Genomic DNA, 6637 nt, shown 5'->3' with positions numbered 1-6637 from the left:
GGACAACCTCCTTCTCGACTATCTTCTTTTGAACATAATAAACCCAGGTGCTACTCCTCTGTACTTCAATCCAGGGCAGGTATTTTACAATCATGCTATTTTTTTTTTTTTTCACAATAACCCCATTAGGTAGTGGTTCTTATTGTACCCATTTCATTGATGAAGAAACTGAGGTTCAGAGAGATCATGTGATATGTCCAAAAGGGTGCCACATGGCTAATAAATACCAGGGCCAAGAACTCAAAACCCGGATTCATCTGACAGCAGAGCTTATACTCTTAATTTCTAGGCTACATACATGATCATGTCCACTCTATGCATATATGCACAGACACGTGCGCATGCGTGCACACACACACACCTTTTCCATATTATCCATCAAAAGCCCTGGATATGACTCCTGGCTTCACCAGTTATGGGCTAAGCTTGCTGTGTCATCTGCAAAAACGGGAATAATAATTGGGCAAACTGTCTCCTTCTCTTCCCTTTCTGGGCAGCTGTGGGAAGCAGAAGGTCGTTTAATGTTATATAAAGCTGTACAGATGTGTGAGTGCAGAGGGACTCTGGGAAAGAAGAGGCCACCAAGATGGCACTAGCTTTTCAGGCAAGAGGTTGGGAGAGGTATGGAGGAGGCTTGAGCTAAAATGAAAAAACGAAAGAGTAGATGAAATATAAATGGATTCAGAGGAGAGAAGAAAATATTCCAGGTAGAGGGATGAATGCCAAGATGCAGAGGCTAGACAAACAAGCTGTTGCAGTCCTAAGAGAAGGAATGTGAAACACACGCTCCTTAAGTGATAATATAATAACTACTGTTTATTGAGCATTTATGTGCCAAGCATTGTTTTACATGCATTATCCTCTTGACCCCTTGCAGCAACCCTGCATGGAGGTTATATTATTTATTTTGTAGTTGAGGAAATAAGCTTACAGGAGCCTCATTTCAGGCTCTAGCACTCAGACTCCAGAATCCAGACATTTACCTACTCTGTAATTCTGATATGGTGCTCAGAAAATCAAAACTGGAATAAGAGGCATTAAACTCAGTAGAAAAACACAAATACTCTAGAGCCAGACTGTTGTGGTGCCAATCTTGACCTTGCTCCTTATTACCTAAAGGACTCTGGACAAGTTATTCAGCCACTCTTCATTCTCAGTTTTGTCATCCATTAAGTGGGGATGATAGCAGAGTCCACTTCTGCTACTTGTGAAAATTGAGCAAACGATCCATGCAAAAGAGTCAGAATCATGCCTAGCACACAGAAAGCAACCAATAAATAATAGCCATCATTAACTATAGTCCCTCATAGCTCAGTCGGTAAAGAATCTGCCTGCAATGTAGGAGACCCTAGTTCAATTCCTGGGTCAGGAAGATCCCCTAGAGAGGGAAATGGCAACCCACTCTAGTATTCTTGCTGGAGAATCCCATGGACAGAGGAGCCTGGCAGGCTACAATCCATGAGGTCGCAAAGAGTCAGACACAACTTAGTGACTAAATCACCACCATCATTAACTATGGACTGGCTGCATTTCCCAGTTGTTATTCTAATAGGTGTCACATCAAAAAATTTTTTTATGGAGAAAGGCAGGGTGTAAGTCAACCGAAGAATCAAATATTCTCCTGAATAACTGCAGAACCATTATTCCAATCCAGGGCTTGCCTGACTTCAAAGAAGACAGAAGTGAAATTAATTTGGAAGATACATCTCTTCCAACAACTCCTGACTCCAGCAGGAAAGAGATTCCGGATAGGACTGACCTTGGCAAAATCAGGATGTGCAAAGTCAATACATTCTATCAGGATCCTCAAGTCCTTCTCATGGGAGACTGTGGGCAGGTCACTGAGCTTCTCTGAGCCACAGTTTCCTTACTTGCCAAAGGGAGATAACAGTGTTTACCTCTCAGGATTTTGGTGACAATTAACCATATAATAAAGACGAATATTTCAAAAGTGTTTCCTCTATTCCTGGCCCCGCAGAAGCACCTTATATGTATAATGTTGTAAGTAGTCCTTGTGTATAATGTCCTCAGCATCCTACATGTACAATGTAATAAGCATCCTAGGTGTATAATGAATTCTGCTTCTCACCTCAGTCCTTCTCCTGGTCACGAAACAGGATGTGGTCATCCCCGCTCGCCCCCCTCCTGGGGTAAGTTTTGCTGTCCTTCTCCACCTGAATCGTGGTCCAAGATTTGGGTTTAAAGACAGACTTCATTAGTAACTGGATGATTCTGCGGGAGCGCCCCCAGCAGTGGTTCCGCCCCGCCGGGGAGTAATTCTAGGAAGGTAATGTGAGCTGGGGGATGCTGGAGACCCAACTTCACATTTATTTACTCTGACAGCTAAATTGGTGAGTAAGGGGGAAAAAATCAGATGAAAGGCATTTCAGAGTAAATACTAAATACAAAATTTAAACATGCAGGTTGTGATAAATGGGAAGGGGCAATGGGAAAATATACAGGCAGGACTGCTCTCCCTGGCTCAGGCCCCCATCCTCATCTCATCACCTTCCTGGGCACTTCCTGTTTGAGTAGGGGAAAGAGCACAGAATGGGATATGGACCACATGACCCTATGTACCTCTCCTGGCCTCGGTGTCCTCATGGTGAAGGGTGTGTTATTTGAATCAGATGACTGTGGGAGTGATGGAAAGACCAATAGCCTTGGAATCAGATAGACCTGAGGTCAGATCCCAGCCCAGCTACTTCCTGGCTGGGTGAACTTAGACAATTCACTGATCCGAACCTCAGTTTCCTAGACTATGGGGACAATAACCTCAGGTGAGTAAATGAGATGATTGGTGTGGAAGAGTTTTTAGACTTCAGGGTGTATTACACACGTGAGCAGCTGGGATCACGAAGTCACTCCGTCCTCTTCTGGTTCTGACGTCCACTGGGTAAATTAGCATCAGTAGATATTTATGAAGCACTGACTCTGTGCCAGGCTCCCGGCAGGGCACAGGAGACAGAGTCAACCGTGAGAGGCGCAGTCCACAGGGCGAGGAGACAGCACTTGCAATGCAGCATGACAGGTGCTACGAAGGGGAGCACGGGGCTAAGGAAGCAAAGAGGAGGGATGCTGAACTCGGCTTAGCGGGTGGGGATTAGAAATGGCATGCCAGAGGAGGTGACTTTTCGGTGACATCCTAAGGGATAAGTCTGAGGCAGGCTAGGACTAAGAGGGGTCGGATCAGGATGGAGGATGGGTGCCCAGTGAGTGTTTTGCTGGAGGCAATGTTGGGAGGTGGGTAGGATCCAGATTGTGGAGGACTGAGTGCTGAGTGGAGGAGTTGGGATTCTTCTCCAAAGCTGCGGGGCCAAGAGTCAACAGTTTTATGGGAGGTAGCATCCTTCCCTGCAGATGCAGCATGGTGCAGTGGTTAGGGAATCTGGGTTGGAGCCAAGTAACCTCAGTTAATACCTGAGTCTGTTACGCACTGGTTGCAAGACCTAAGGTGGGAGAGCAAGTCCATAGAGCCTGAGCCTCCTCAACCACCAAATAGGAGTTAACAGAAAAGAGAACCCATTTGAGGGTGACCTCAAAGGGCTAGAGGTCTTCTGAATTCTGCCCTGGCCACACTGCTTAAAAAGAATCTCTCTTACTAATCTTTTTCCAGAAGAAGGTAGGCTTAAAAATAGGCTAGACTGGGATAAGCCTTGTATAATATGCAAAGGCATTTCAACTTCAGCACATAAACTGTGAAGGGCCATCCGTATCTTTTCAGCATATAGATGACATGGTCAAATTGGGGGTTTGGAAAGATGACTTCTGCAATTGCTTGAGGATAGTTCTGAAGGGTGTGAGTCCTGCCCTGAGTCCTGAAGACATTGGAATAATCTAAGGGAGAGGTGCTGAGGCAGCTTCAGGGACAAGAAGGATGGAAAGAGGTCACGTAAAGTTAATTATTATATGTTGCTTTATTAGTCATTATGTCACTTTATTATATATGATCATATATTATATATATTTATTACTATATATATAACACATCCAGTTTCCTAAATAAGCTTTACATATTTAAGCTGTATATTTATAGAATCATATATTACATCATATAAGTTATATATGGTTCTATGTGTGTGCATGCATGTACGATCTGTCATGACTGACTCTTTACAACCCCATGGACTGTAGACCACCAGGCTCCTCTGTCCATGGGATTTTCCCAGCAAGAATACTGGAGTTTGCTCAAACTCATGTCCATTGAGTCAGTAATGCCATCCAACCATCTCATCCTCTGTCGCCCCCTTCTCCTCGTGCCCTGTTTTTCCCAGCATCAGGGTCTTTTCCAATGAGTCGGCTCTTTGCATCAGGTGGCCAGAGAACTGGAGCTTCAGCTTCAGTCCTTCCAATGAATATCCATTGAATATTTGGGTGTGTTCATTCCTTTTATGATTAGCTCTAGTGATCACTTCACTGGGCTTTGTTGTTCCTTCAACACTTCTCTAACACCTTCTGCCTGGTTTGTGTGTAGACAGCCTTCAGAGCTCAGTTTAGGTGTTGCTTCTTCGGGGAAGTCATCTCTGAGCCCACCTCCGTTTCCAGCTTGGGCAAGAACCCACCTCCTGCACTCCAGCAGCTCCCAAATCTTCCCTTTATCAAGGCACAGAGTGGTGTATGGGACCGCGCCTCCCCATCTATACACCTTCCACGTGTAGATGCTTGAGGAATGACCCACTTTCCTTTTGATGAAGTTGCCGGCCAGAAAGCTTTTCAGCAAGGAGAGAGGCCTTTTTTCAGAGGAGGAAAATTTAATTTTGTTTTTCAAGGTTAAATTTTAAATTCTGTTTCTACCTTAGAAAGGTCACAGGGCACATTAAAAATAAAATGCCATTCTGTATCATCAGGAATCCTAGCCAAGTCAGACTGAAAGCAGAGGAAGGACGATGTAGCCCCATGTCCTAAGAGAAAGAAATTCTGACAGGTCTGTGTTTTTTAACTTGGGATTCAAGTCTCTCTCCAGAGACCATTAAGGAGAGCCTGCCTGAGAAAGAAACCAACCCAGAGGAAAACACAATCAAGAGACGGACAGATTTCTGACCGTATCATTTGAACACCTGGACTTCTTAGCGCCATGAGCCAATAAGTTTCCTACCAGAAGGTAGCTGGAGTAGGTTTTTTGTTACTTGAACTGAGTCCCGACTAACCTGCTCGCATAGCTGGGGCTAGAGGTCTAACTCAGGTTTGTGTGTGCGTGTGTGTGTTTGCTCTGTCCCATCTGACTCTGCAACGCCATGCACTGTAGCCCGCTAGGCTTTTCTGTCCATGGAATTTTCCAGGCAAGAATACTGGAGTGGGTTTGCCATTTCCTTCTCCAAGGATCTTCCTGACCCAGGGATTGAACCTGCGTCTCCTGCACTGGCAGGTGGATTCTTTACCAGCCACCTGGTTAGCCCACACTGAATGCCAAAGCCTTTTGAGCCTTAGCTTCCTCACCTGTAGGATGAGGGAATTTAGCCTACAGTTGTATATATATATATTTTTTTTTTCTCAGTACAGTGATGCTGTGAGGCTTGGACAGCCGGCTCTCCATCCCAAAAGATGAGACGTAAATGGGTCCGCAGATGTGATAAGGAACTGACACCATTTTATTGCCTCTGTGCTGCTTTGATTTGCTTTTAACACCGGAACTGTTGACACCAAAAAGATTTAGAACGACATTTCCATGAATGGAATAAACTTCAGAGCAGGGGTTGGCAAATTTTTTCCATGAAGGGCCAGATGGTAAATATTTTAGGCTCTGTGAGCCACACAGTCTTTGTTGCACTAAACTCTGTAATTGTAGTGGGAAAATCACCACGGACAATATGTAAATGAATAGACATGGCTATGTTCCAATACAAGTTTATTTATGGACACTGAAATTCAGAATTCATCTAATTTTCATGTGTCACAGAATAGTATTCTTGACTTTCTCCTCAACCATTTAAAAATGTAAAAGCCATTCTTAGCTCTGTGGGCTGTACAAAAAGAGGGCACAGGCCAGTTTGCTGATGCAACAAACAGTGGTCTAGGATTCTATCTAATGCTCTCCTATTAACAATGTGATCCTGGCCAAGTTGCTTTCTCTCTCTGTGCTTTTCCCATCTGGACAGTAAGGAGGTTATGTGGGAGGGCCTCTCAAGACCCTTCAGTTCTCAAGTACCACTATTATGATTTTTCACCAACAAATATTTATTAAGCATCTATTACACAGCTGGCATTATTTTCTTTTTTTTGGCCTCACTGTGTGGCATATGGAATCTTAGTTCCCTGACCACTGATTGAACTTGTACTCCCTACATTGGGAACTTGAGAGTCCCAATCACTGGACTTCAAGTAAGTCCCTACCTGGCATGGTTTTCAATGTTGGGACATAGCAGTGAATAGAAGTTCCTGCTCCCAGGGAACTTACATTCTAATAAAAAAAAAAAAAAGAGAGAGAGCACGGGAGAGAGAAAGTAACTTTGTATATGATGTTAGGTAGTGACAAGGACTATTTACAAAATGAAGAATGGGGAGTGATTAGAAGTGACAGGGGTAATCTTACATAGGGAGGTCAGGTAGCCTCTTGAACATGGTCCTTTGAACAGGGACTTGAACAAATAAGGGAATGGACTCTGTGAACAGCCAATGCCAAGGCCTCATGGTAGGACCT

Source organism: Capricornis sumatraensis, chromosome 1 (assembly GCF_032405125.1).
Source record: "Capricornis sumatraensis isolate serow.1 chromosome 1, serow.2, whole genome shotgun sequence".
NCBI lineage: Eukaryota > Metazoa > Chordata > Mammalia > Artiodactyla > Bovidae > Capricornis > Capricornis sumatraensis.
This window is presented reverse-complemented; position numbering follows the sequence as displayed.